Source organism: Salvelinus fontinalis, chromosome 1 (genome assembly GCF_029448725.1).
Source record: "Salvelinus fontinalis isolate EN_2023a chromosome 1, ASM2944872v1, whole genome shotgun sequence".
NCBI lineage: Eukaryota > Metazoa > Chordata > Actinopteri > Salmoniformes > Salmonidae > Salvelinus > Salvelinus fontinalis.
The window spans coordinates 95,745,205-95,759,398 of NC_074665.1; the positions used below are offsets into that span (position 1 = coordinate 95,745,205).

Consider the following 14,194-nt stretch of genomic DNA (forward strand, 5'->3'; position numbering starts at 1 on the left):
CCCCCAGAGACCAGTTTAACACCCCCAGAGACCAGTCTAACACCCCCGGGACCAGTCTAACACCCCCGGGACCAGTCTAACACCCCCAGAGACCAGTCTAACACCCCCAGAGACCAGTCTAACACCCCCAGAGACCAGTCTAACACCCCCAGAGACCAGTCTAACACCCCCAGAGACCAGTCTAACACCCCCAGAGACCAGTCTAACACCCCCGAGACCAGTCTAACACCCCCGGGACCAGTCTAACACCCCCAGAGACCAGTCTAACACCCCCACACCCCCAGAGACCAGTCTAACACCCCCAGAGACCAGTCTAACACCCCCAGAGACCAGTCTAACAGATAGTTTCTGTGTTTCCCAAATGGCATCCTATTCCCAACATAGTGCACTACTATTATATCGCACTATATAGGGAAGTAGTAAACAATAATGAAGAATAGGGTGCCATTTGGTACTCATTCTGAGAGTGTATATTCCCTGTGTGACAGGGAGGGAGCTAAAATCACCACTTACAGAGAGAGTGAGACGTCTGTGATCTTCTGTTTTGTCCTTGGATATGTTGTTGTTGTTGTTTACACTACGCTCTGCAACTCTGCAGTGACACAAACTCCCATTCTCACGTCTCTCTAGGATGATTACATCAGGACTGTGGAGGAAACCCCAGGCTCGGATGAAAGTAAGTTAAAGGAAATGATGTCATATAACCTTCTCTGTCTTCATGTTAACAAAAAGTAATTTTTTAAATGAAAAGTAATGTACACTACAGATGTTGTTAAAATGGGTTCCTGGATTGAGTGTGAAAAAGAACCATGTAGTCACCATTTTGTTACGCAACAAACGGAAGAAAACTGACTAATTAAAACAAGGGAAGGGACTACCTAGACTGTTCCAATAAGAAACATTTCTAAAACATTTTGCTACGCTGTGAACCTAATGAACATGGCCCTGATCTGATGGAGCGTTGCTGGGATTCTGGGAGGAGACGTGGAGACTGAGGGTCCGTCCCAAACGACATCCTCTTCTCTATAGCAGGGTTCCCCAACAGGTTATATCATTTGGACCTCTTCCTCCTCTCATGTTTTCTGAGCAAAAAAAAAACGTTTTTATAAAATCTATTTTTGGTTGTTGTTGTTGTTGGATTTTCATTGTTGGACCTAAAAAACGGTAAAAACACGAGGAAATCAGCTCCAAGTGACTGTAATTGAGGAAATCTGTTCCCAAGTGTTCCTATGCGTAAATAGAGAGACATATACCAATGTAATCAAGGTTTGAAATGATTCTGTTTTTGTCAAAAATACTCTATCTGTTTGTGCTACTTGCGGTAAATTATTTGTAATTATGTTCCGGCCCCCTGACCATCCACTCAAGACAAAATCGTCCCGTGGCTGAATGTACTGTAGTTGGGGACCCCTGTTCTATACAGTACACTACCTATGGGAGCCCTATGTGCCCTGGTCAAAAGTAGTGCACTACATAGGGAATAGGGTCCCATTTGGCTCCTACTACATAGGCAATAGGTTCCCATTTGGGATGCAGAATGTTGATGATACACGAGGGACTGGCTCTTCTTAGCATGGAGAGGATGGAGAGCTGGGTGGATAATTGTTCCTGCTTCAGCTGAGGCTCAGCTCAGTGAATTCCCATAGGACCACCACTACTGAACACCCTGGGTTCTGCTGCTCTGCTGCTGCTGGCTCAGACAAACACCAATCAGATCACTTCAATCAACTGTGCAATGAACAGAAAGCAATAGCTATTATTTTAGAGATATCACTATTAGCTATAGGAAATGAACAATGAACAGAAAGCTATAGATATTATTGTATAGATATCCCTATTAGCTATAGGAAATGAACAATGAACAGAAAGCTATAGATATTATTGTATAGATATCCCTATTAGCTATAGGAAATGAACAATGAACAGAAAGCTATAGATATTATTGTATAGATATCCCTATTAGCTATAGGAAATAAACAATGAACAGAAAGCTATAGATATTATTGCATAGATATCCCTATTAGCTATAGGAAATAAACAATGAACAGAAAGCTATAGATATTATTGTATAGATATCCCTATTAGCTATAGGAAATAAGCAATGAACAGAAAGCTATAGATATAATTGTATAGATATCCCTATTAGCTATAGGAAATGAACAATGAACAGAAAGCTATAGATATTATTGTATAGATATCCCTATTAGCTATAGGAAATGAACAATGAACAGAAAGCAATAGCTATTATTGTATAGATATCCCTATTAGCTATTGGAAATAAACAATGAACAGAAAGCTATAGATATTATTGTATAGATATCCCTATTAGCTATAGGAAATAAACAATGAACAGAAAGCTATAGATATGATTGTATAGATATCCCTATTAGCTATAGGAAATGAACAATGAACAGAAAGCTATAGATATTATTTTATAGATATCCCTATTAGCTATAGGAAATTAACAATGAACAGAAAGCTATAGCTATTATTGTATAGATATCCCTATTAGCTATAGGAAATGAACAATGAACAGAAAGCTATAGATATTATTGTATAGATATCCCTATTAGCTATAGAAAATGAACAATGAACAGAAAGCTATAGATATTATTGTATAGATATCCCTATTATCTATAGGAAATAAACAATGAACAGAAAGCTATAGATATTATTGTATAGATATCGCTATTAGCTATAGGAAATGAACAATGAACAGAAAGAAAATAAGCATGTACATTTGTATTTCTACAAAAAAATCTTGTCCTTTGAAAAGAGCTCCCTGAGCTGTAAGGTGAGGAGGAAGTGCAGGGTAAGCCAAGCTGTACTGTCACGATCGCTGTCGTCGTGGAAATGACCGGACCAAGGTGCAGCATGGTGAGCTTTCATTTCCTTCATTTGATAAATGTCGCCCAAAAAAAAAAAAAAAGAACGAGGAAACGACCGTGAATCTTACTTAGGGTATAATGCCACTAACAACGACAACTACCCACAAAACAAAAGGAGAAAAAAGGCTGCAAGTATGATTCCCAATCAGAGACAACGATAGACAGCTGTCCCTGATTGAGAACCGTACCCGGCCAAAACATAGAAACAAAGAACATAGAGTTTCCCACCCGAGTCACACCCTGACCAACCAAACATAGATAATAAAAAGATCTCTATGGTCAGGGCGTGACATGTACTGTAGCTATCTACCCTGGCTATATCAAAACAGACAACAGCACAGAATGGAGAGGTCCATACTATCCCCTGGCTGTGTGGGCCATCTCATTCCAATTCCTCACTGACCGTGATCGATGCAAGGACATTATCACCTAGCTTTCTCTTAATGGTTATTATCATTATCGCTGTCACTGTATTTTCTCATTGAATGACAGACAGAACATGTTCTTTTTCCTCGCAGGTTCCAGCGCCTTAAAGCTAATCTAATCGGGTTTATGTTTCCATAGAAACTCAGCTCGTTGATACGTAGAGGGACTCGTTTCTGGACGCTGATTTGCAGCTCGCATCACGCTCTCTCCTGTATTTATGAGACGCCTCTATTCCAGAACCCATCCCCCCGTCCTCCCAACCAGGCTTTAGAAAGAGAGAGAGACAGACTGAGTGACAAAGACAGTGACAGACTGAGTGACAGAGAGAGAGACAGAGAGACAGACTGAGAGACAGACTGAGTGAGAGGGAGAGAGAGAGTAGGAGATAAGAGAGAGCAGAAGGAAAGAGAGAGCAGAAGGAGAGAGAGAGCAGAAGGAGAGAGAGAGAGAGAGCAGAAGGAGAGAGAGAGAGAGAGCAGAAGGAGAGAGAGAGAGAGCAGAAGGAGAGACAGAGAGATCACTGAGCGCCGGGCGGCAGCTTAAAACCCTGAAATTAGTCCTCTGTGTTTATAATACTTCCAAATCCAGCTCAGAGGAGAAATCAAATGACATCCAAACAGGACAGCTTTAACCTGTATTAAAAGCTGCTGCGGCTGTACCCTGCCATCTCTCATCTCGCAGCACACTGTTTACGTCCTATATCCTACCAGCACACTGTTTACGTCCCACACTGTTTACGTCCTATATCCTACCAGCACACTGTTTACGTCCTATATCCTACCAGCACACTGTTTACGTCCTATATCCTACCAGCACACTGTTTACGTCCCACACTGTTTACGTCCCACACTGTTTACGTCCCACACTGTTTACGTCCTATATCCTACCAGCACACTGTTTACGTCCCACACTGTTTACGTCCTATATCCTACCAGCACACTGTTTACGTCCTATATCCTACCAGCACACTGTTTACGTCCCACACTGTTTACGTCCTATATCCTACCAGCACACTGTTTACGTCCCACACTGTTTACGTCCCACACTGTTTACGTCCTATATCCTACCAGCACACTGTTTACGTCCCACACTGTTTACGTCCTATATCCTACCAGCACACTGTTTACGTCCTATATCCTACCAGCACACTGTTTACGTCCCACACTGTTTACGTCCTATATCCTACCAGCACACTGTTTACGTCCCACACTGTTTACGTCCCACACTGTTTACGTCCCACACTGTTTACGTCCCACACTGTTTACGTCCCACACTGTTTACGTCCCACACTGTTTACGTCCCACACTGTTTACGTCCTATATCCTACCAGCACACTGTTTACGTCCCACACTGTTTACGTCCCACACTGTTTACGTCCCACACTGTTTACGTCCCACACTGTTTACGTCCCACACTGTTTACGTCCCACACTGTTTACGTCCCACACTGTTTACGTCCCACACTGTTTACGTCCCACACTGTTTACGTCCCACACTGTTTACGTCCTATATCCTACCAGCACACTGTTTACGTCCCACACTGTTTACGTCCCACACTGTTTACGTCCCACACTGTTTACGTCCCACACTGTTTACGTCCCACACTGTTTACGTCCCACACTGTTTACGTCCCACACTGTTTACGTCCTATATCCTACCAGCACACTGTTTACGTCCCACACTGTTTACGTCCCACACTGTTTACGTCCCACACTGTTTACGTCCCACACTGTTTACGTCCTATATCCTACCAGCACACTGTTTACGTCCCGTAGACTTGGGCTGTGTCTCAAATGGCATCCTATTCCCTATATAGTGTACTACTATGGCACCCTATTCCCTATATAGTGCAATACTATGGCACCCTATTCCCTATTTATTATATGTATTGCACTATATAGGGAATAGGGTGCCATAGTAGTACATTATATAGGGAATAGGGTGCCATAGTATTGCACTATATAGGGAATAGGGTGCCATAGTATTACACTATATAGGGAATAGGGTGCCATAATAGTGCACTATATAGGGAATAGGGTGCCATAGTATTACACTATATAGGGAATAGCGTGCCATAGTATTACACTATATAGGGAATAGCGTGCCATAGTATTACACTATATAGGGAATAGCGTGCCATAGTATTACACTATATAGGGAATAGGGTGCCATTTAGGAGACACACAGAATCTCCTCAGAGCTTATTCATTACACTGACTCACATTAGAAGATGTTGTAAACAGCAACAACACTGCTGCTTTGTAGGGATGTTCTCCACTTCAGGGATATTTACCTCATGACTAAAACATTATGTACTGAGAATGAACCCCCAGAATCAGACAGAATTAGGCCCAAGCTTGCTTTACCATCAACCATTTGATTTTATTTCACGTTTATTTGTCGTGGTGATGATGTAATACACATCAGTTGATGTGGTGATGATGTAATGCACATCAGTTGACGTGGTGATGATGTAATGCACATCAGTTGACGTGGTGATGATGTAATGCACATCAGTTGACGTGGTGATGATGTAATGCACATCAGTTGACGTGGTGATGATGTAATGCACATCAGTTGACGTGGTGATGATGTAATGCACATCAGTTGACGTGGTGATGATGTAATGCACATCTGTTGACGTGGTGATGATGTAATGCACATCAGTTGACGTGGTGATGATGTAATGCACATCAGTTGACGTGATGATGATGTAATGCACATCAGTTGACGTGGTGATGATGTAATACACATCAGTTGACGTGGTGATGATGTAATGCACATCAGTTGACGTGGTGATGATGTAATGCACATCAGTTGACGTGGTGATGATGTAATACACATCAGTTGACATGGTGATGATGTAATGCACATCAGTTGATGTGGTGATGATGTAATGCACATCAGTTGACGTGGTGATGATGTAATGCACATCAGTTGACGTGGTGATGATGTAATACACATCAGTTGACGTGGTGATGATGTAATACACATCGGTTGACGTGGTGATGATGTAATACACATCAGTTGACGTGGTGATGATGTAATACACATCAGTTGACGTGGTGATGATGTAATAAAATCAAATAAAATCAAATAAAATTTTATTAGTCACATACACATGGTTAGCAGATGTTAATGCGAGTGTAGCGAAATGCTTGTGCTTCTAGTTCCGACAATGCAGTAATAACCAACAAGTAATCTAACCTAACAATTCCACAACTACTACCTTATACACACACAAGTGTAAAGGGATAAAGAATATGTACATAAAGATATATGAATGAGTGGTGGTACAGAACGTCATAGGCAAGATGCAGTAGATGGTATAGAGTACGGTATATACATATGAGATGAGTACTGTAGGGTATGCAAACATAAAGTGGCATAGTTTAAAGTGGCTAGTGGTACATGTATTACATAAAGATGGCAAGATGCAGTAGATGATATAGAGTACAGTATATACATATGAGATGGGTAATGTAGGGTATGTAAACATTATATTAAGTGGCATTGTTTAAAGTGGCTAGTGGTACATTTTTACATAATTTCCATCAATTCCCATTTTTAAAGTGGCTGGAGTTGAGTCAGTATGTTGGCAGCGGCCGCTAAATGTTAGTGGTGGCTGTTTAACAGTCTGATGGCCTTGAGATAGAAGCTGTTTTTCAGTCTCTCGGTCCCTGCTTTGATGCACCTGTACTGACCTCGCCTTCTGGATGATAGCGGGGTGAACAGGCAGTGGCTTGGGTGGTTGTTGTCCTTGATGATCTTTATGGCCTTCCTGTGACATCGGGTGGTGTAGGTGTCCTGGAGGGCAGGTAGTTTGCCCCCGGTGATGCGCTCTGCAGACCTCACTACCCTCTGGAGAGCCTTACGGTTGTGGGCGGAGCAGTTGCCGTACCAGGCGGTGATACAGCCCGACAGGATGCTCTCGATTGTGCATCTGTAGAAGTTTGTGAGTGCTTTTTGTGACAAGCCGAATTTCTTCAGCCTCCTGAGGTTGAAGAGGCGCTGCTGCGCCTTCTTCACGACGCTGTCTGTGTGGGTGGACCAATTCAGTTTGTCCGTGATGTGTACACCGAGGAACTTAAAACTTTCCACCTTCTCCACTACTGACCCGTCGATGTGGATAGGGGGGTGCTCCCTCTGCTGTTTCCTGAAGTCCACAATCATCTCCTTTGTTTTGTTGACGTTGAGTGTGAGGTTATTTTCCTGACACCACACTCCGAGGGCCCTCACCTCCTCCCTGTAGGCCGTCTCGTCGTTGTTGGTAATCAAGCCTACCACTGTAGTGTCATCCGCAAACTTGATGATTGAGTTGGAGGCGTGCATGGCCACGCAGTCGTGGGTGAACAGGGAGTACAGGAGAGGGCTCAGAACGCACCCTTGTGGGGCCCCAGTGTTGAGGATCAGCGGGGTGGAGATGTTGTTACCTACCCTCACCACCTGGGGGCGGCCCGTCAGGAAGTCCAGGACCCAGTTGCACAGGGCGGGGTCGAGACCCAGAGTCTCGAGCTTGATGACGAGTTTGGAGGGTACTATGGTGTTAAATGCTGAGCTGTAATCGATGAACAGCATTCTCACATGGGTATTCCTCTTGTCCAGATGGGTTAGGGCAGTGTGCAGTGTGGTTGCGATTGCGTCGTCTGTGGACCTATTGGGTCGGTAAGCAAATTGGAGTGGGTCTAGGGTGTCCGGTAGGGTGGAGGTGATATGGTCCTTGACTAGTCTCTCAAAGCACTTCATGATGACGGAAGTGAGTGCTACGGGGCGGTAGTCGTTTAGCTCAGTTACCTTAGCTTTCTTGGGAACAGGAACAATGGTGGCCCTCTTGAAGCATGTGGGAACAGCAGACTGGGCTAAGGATTGATTGAATATGTCCGTAAACACACCAGCCAGCTGGTCTGCGCATGCTCTGAGGACGCGGCTGGGAATGCCGTCTGGGCCTGCAGCCTTGCGAGGGTTAACACGTTTAAATGTTTTACTCACCTCGGCTGCAGTGAAGGAGAGCCCGCAGGTTTTGGTAGGGGGCCGTGTCAGTGGCACTGTATTGTCCTCAAAGCGGGCAAAAAAGTTGTTTAGCCTGTCTGGGAGCAAGACATCCTGGTCCGCGACGGGGCTGGTTTTCTTTTTGTAATCCGTGATTGACTGTAGACCCTGCCACATACCTCTTGTGTCTGAGCTGTTGAATTGCGACTCGATTTTGTCTCTGTACTGGGACTTAGCCTGTTTGATTGCCTTGCGGAGAGAATAGCTACACTGTTTGTATTCGGTCATGCTTCCGGTCACCTTGCCCTGGTTAAAAGCAGTGGTTCGCGCTTTCAGTTTCACGCGAATGCTGCCGTCAATCCACGGTTTCTGGTTTGGGAATGTTTTAATCGTTGCTGTGGGTACGACATCGTCAATGCACTTCCTAATGAACTCGCTCACCGAATCAGCATATTCGTCAATATTGTTGTTGGACGCAATGCGGAACATATTCCAATCCGCGTGATCGAAGCAGTCTTGAAGCGTGGAATCAGATTGGTCGGACCAGCGTTGAACAGACCTGAGCGCGGGAGCTTGTTGTTTTAGTTTCTGTTTGTAGGCTGGAATCAACAAAATGGAGTCGTGGTCAGCTTTTCCGAAAGGGGGGCGGGGGAGGGCCTTATATGCGTCGCGGAAATTAGTATAACAATGATCTAGGGTTTTTCCAGCCCTGGTAGCACAATCGATGTGCTGATAGAATTTAGGGAGTTTTGTTTTTAGATTAGCCTTAAAATCCCCAGCTACGATGAATGCAGCCTCAGGGTGTGTGGTTTCCAGTTTACAAAGAGTCAGATAAAGTTCGTTCAGGGCCATCGATGTGTCTGCTTGGGGGGGAATATATACGGCTGTGATTATGATCGAAGAGAATTCCCTTGGTAGATAATGCGGTCGACATTTGATTGTGAGGAGTTCTAGATCAGGTGAACAGAATGACTTGAGTTCCTGTGTGTTGTTATGATGATCACACCACGTCTCGTTAATCATGAGGCATACCCCCCCGCCCCTCTTCTTACCAGAAAGATGTTTGTTTCTGTCGGCGCGATGCATGAAGAAACCAGCTGGCTGCACCGACTCCGTTAGCGTCTCTTGAGTTAGCATGTTTCCGTGAAGCAGAGCACGTTGCAATCCCTGATGTCTCTCTGGAATGCTACCCGTGCTCGGATTTCATCAACCTTATTGTCAAGAGACTGGACATTGGCGAGTAGTATGCTAGGGAGTGGAGCGCGATGTGCCCGTCTCCGAAGCCTGACCAAGAGACCGCTACGTTTGCCCCTTTTACGGCGTCGCATAGGGTCCCCGGCTGGGATCAGATCCATTGTATTGGGTGGAAGGCAAAACACTGGATCCGTTTCGGGAAAGTCATATTCCTGGTTATAACGATGGTGAGTTGACGTTAATCGTATATTCAGTAGTTCCTCTCGACTGTATGTAATGAAACCTAAGATTACCTGGGGTACCGATGTAAGAAATAACACATAAAAAAACAAAATACTGCATATTTTCCAAGGAACGCGAAGCGAGGCGGCCATCTCGGTCGGCGCCATCTTTACCTTTTTTTGACATCAGTTGACGTGCTTCAGCTAGGCTCCCGCGTATTGGACAAGAAACAGCCTGTTAATGATCTATAATTGGTCTAGAGGGAAATTACTGTAGAATAAAAGCAGCTAAATTAATTTCTGATTACAGTCTTACTCTTCCTAAAAGCCTCAGACAAGAGAACTCATCATTTAAGTGAATTACTTTCAACTGGGGCTACAATTACTGTCAAATTAGAGGGTTATTTCATATTGTTAAAACATAATTGGAGGCCCCATGTTAAATCAGGAAGCACCTTTTAGAATGTTTAAGCATCCCCAAATGAACATTATGTTCTATATAGTGCACAACTGTTGACCGGGGCCCATAGGGTTCTGGTCTAAAGTAGTGCACTACGTAGTGAACAGGGCGTCATTTGGAATGCACTTTAAATGAACCTCTACACAACAGTTGTTAATGCTGTCTGTGCAACGTGAAGTGGCTATCTATACTGAACACAAATATAAGTGCAACATGCAACAATTTCATCGATTTTACTTGCGTTATGGTTCATATAAGGAAATCAGTCGATTTAAATACATTTATTAGGCCCCAGTCTATGGATTTCACATGACTAGGCAGGGGCGCAGCTATGGGTGGGCCTGGGAGGGCACAGTGGGGAGCCAGGCCCAGCCAATCAGCATGAGTTTTTCTCCACAAAAGCTCTTTATTACAGACATAAATACTCGTCAGTTTCATCAGCTGTCCGGGTGGCTGGTCTCAGACGATCCCGCAGGTGAAGAAGCCTGATGTGGAGGTCCTGGGCTGGCTTGGTTACACGTGGTCTGCGTTTGTGAGGCCGGTTGGACGTACTGGCAAATTCTCTAAAACGACGTTGGAGGCGGCTTATGGTAGAGAAATTAACATTAAATGATTGCACCTTGTGTATTGTGTGAAAAAAACTGCACATTTTAGAGTGGCCTTTTATTGTCCCCAGCACAAGGTGCACCTGTGTAATGAGCAAGCTGTTTAATCAGCTTCTTGATATGCCACACCTGTCAGGTGGATGGATTATCTTGGCAAAGGAGAAATGCTTACTAACAGGGATGTAAACATTTGAGAGAAATTAACTTTTTTATTTCAGTTCATGGAACATAGTATTAACACTTAACATGCTGCGTTTATGTTTCTGTTCAGTGTAGTTAGTCAGTAAATGACAGGTTAAACCAGTCTTTTTATCAAGGTAGGTCAAGGAGCCAATACGTTCAACATTTGTTCAAAGCTACAGTGTAGCGTTCCAGGGTGGAAAATGGTAGCTTCTCTCTCGTAATGTGCTACCAGCTTTCTGTCCCTTCCAAGACACCGTAATGACCCTCACACAGCCTTCAGGCAGGCAGCAGTGCCGACGTCTAAATCACAGCACTTTAAAGGGAGGAGGGGGGGGGGGATCTCTGAGGTTGTAAGGTCTTTTGTAATATCCAAGGGTACAACACTGTTCCACCTACATTACCAGCAATTGCATTTCAACTGTCTTGTTCAATTTGTGATGAAGACGAGCCCCGAATCAATGGAGCTCTGTAGAATCGCTCCCACAGGGGGGTGGCTAGCTGGGATGAATTAATGATATTCAAATGAACGTTAGCGCCCACCTAGCTACAGGGACTTTTGTAAGCCTGTTTGGTGTGTGAGTGTGGGGGGCTTGCATTAGCTATTCCCTCTGTTATAGAAACAGATGACAGGGATTGTCCTGAACTCATCTTCACTCCTCTGAGGCAAAGTGAATGCCTTTTAAGTGTGGCAGAGTGGGTGTGCCTGTATCCCTAATGACACCCTATTCCCTGTGTAGCCCTATGGGCCCTGGTCAAAAGTAGTGCACTATAAAGGGAATAGGGTGCCATTTGGGATGCAAGTATAGTGTGATACAACAGACCCCCTACTCTGACCTCTCTATAGGAACACAACACGTTCATCCTCTTTCCTACTGGGTACACGACACAACAGACCCCCTACTCTGACCTCTCTATAGGAACACAACCCGTTCATCCTCAGAGCTTTCCTATTGGGTACACGACACAACAGACCCCCTACTCTGACCTCTCTATAGGAACACAACCCGTTCATCCTCTTTCCTACTGGGTACACGACACAACAGACCCCCTACTCTGACCTCTCTATAGGAACACAACTCGTTCATCCTCAGAGCTTTCCTACTGGGTACACGACACAACAGACCCCCTACTCTGACCTCTCTATAGGAACACAACTCGTTCATCCTCAGAGCTTTCCTATTGGGTACACGACACAACAGACCCCCTACTCTGACCTCTCTATAGGAACACAACCCGTTCCTCCTCTTTCCTACTGGGTACACGACACAACAGACCCCCTACTCTGACCTCTCTATAGGAACACAACCCGTTCATCCTCAGAGCTTTCCTACTGGGTACACGACACAACAGACCCCCTACTCTGACCTCTCTATAGGAACACAACCCGTTCATCCTCTTTCCTACTGGGTACACGACACAACAGACCCCCTACTCTGACCTCTCTATAGGAACACAACCCGTTCCTCCTCTTTCCTACTGGGTACACGACACAACAGACCCCCTACTCTGACCTCTCTATAGAAACACAAATAATAAATGGTCCACATCTCCAGTTTATCACCCCACATCTCCAGTTTATCACCTACACCTCCAGTGTATCGCCCACACCTCCAGTTTATCACCCACACCTCCAGTTTATCACCCACATCTCCACTTTATCACCCACATCTCCAGTTTATCACCCCCATCCAGTGTATCACCCCCATCTCCAGTTTATCACCCCCATCTCCAGTTTATCACCCACATCTCCAGTTTATCACCCACATCTCCAGTTTATCACCCACATCTCCAGTTTATCACCCACATCTCCAGTTTATCACCCACGTCTCCAGTTTATCACCCACATCTCCAGTTTATCACCCACGTCTCCAGTTTATCACCCACATCTCCAGTTTATCACCCACAACTCCAGTTTATCACCCACATCTCTTCATACTGTATGCAATCCTTCCGAAGGCACTGTATAGTGCACTACTGTTGACCAGAGACATATGGTCCCTATTCCCTGTATAGTGCACTACTGTTGACCAGACATATGGTCCCTATTCCCCGTATAGTGCACTACTGTTGACCAGAGATATATGGTCCCTATTCCCTGTATAGTGCACTACTGTTGACCAGACATATGGTCCCTATTCCCTGTATAGTGCACTACTGTTGACCAGAGACATATGGTCTCTATTCCCTGTATAGTGCACTACTGTTGACCAGAGATATATGGTCCCTATTCCCTGTATAGTGCACTACTGTTGACCAGACATATGGTCCCTATTCCCTGTATAGTGCACTACTGTTGACCAGACATATGGTCCCTATTCCCTGTATAGTGCACTACTGTTAACCAGACATATGGTCCCTATTCCCTGTATAGTGCACTACTGTTAACCAGAGACATATGGTCTCTATTCCCTGTATAGTGCACTACTGTTGACCAGAGACATATGGTCTCTATTCCCTGTATAGTGCACTACTGTTGACCAGACATATGGTCCCTATTCCCTGTATAGTGCACTACTGTTGACTAGAGACATATGGTCCCTATTCCCTGTATAGTGCACTACTGTTGACTAGAGCCATATGGTCCCTATTCCCTGTATAGTGCACTACTGTTGACCAGAGACATATGGTCCCTATTCCCTGTATAGTGCACTACTGTTGATCAGAGACATATGGTCCCTATTCCCTGTATAGTGCACTACTGTTGACCAGAGCCATATGGTCCCTATTCTCTGTATAGTGCACTACTGTTGACTAGAGACATATGGTCCCTATTCCCTGTATAGTGCACTACTGTTGACCAGAGCCATATGGTCCCTATTCCCTGTATAGTGCACTACTGTTGATCAGAGACATATGGTCTCTATTCCCTGTATAGTGCACTACTGTTGACCAGAGACATATGGTCTCTATTCCCTGTATAGTGCACTACTGTTGACCAGAGACATGGTCCCTATTCCCTGTATAGTGCACTACTGTTGACCAGACATATGGTCCCTATTCCCTGTATAGTGCACTACTGTTGACCAGAGACATATGGTCCCTATTCCCTGTATAGTGCACTACTGTTGACCAGAGACATATGGTCCCTATTCCCTGTATAGTGCACTACTGTTGACCAGTGACGTGGTCCCTATTCCCTGTATAGTGCACTACTATTGACCAGAGCCATACGGTCCCTATTCCCTGTATAGTGCACTACTGTTGACCAGACATATGGTCTCTATTCCCT

At 44.7% G+C, this 14,194-nt stretch overlaps 1 protein-coding gene across 2 annotated transcripts in view; it reads left to right on the plus strand.

Annotated features, from left to right (window-relative positions):
- Positions 1 to 584: 584 nt before the first annotated feature.
- The window catches only part of LOC129864186 (testican-2-like), a 70,350-nt gene continuing 56,740 nt past the window's right edge, over positions 585 to 14,194 (plus strand). Inside the window, exon 1 of one of the 2 annotated variants that reach the window (XM_055936884.1) lies at positions 585 to 676. The gene's annotated coding sequence lies outside the window, so the exon portion shown is untranslated. The remainder of the gene's footprint in view (positions 677 to 14,194) is intronic. The other variant, XM_055936875.1, reaches the window with a different exon arrangement.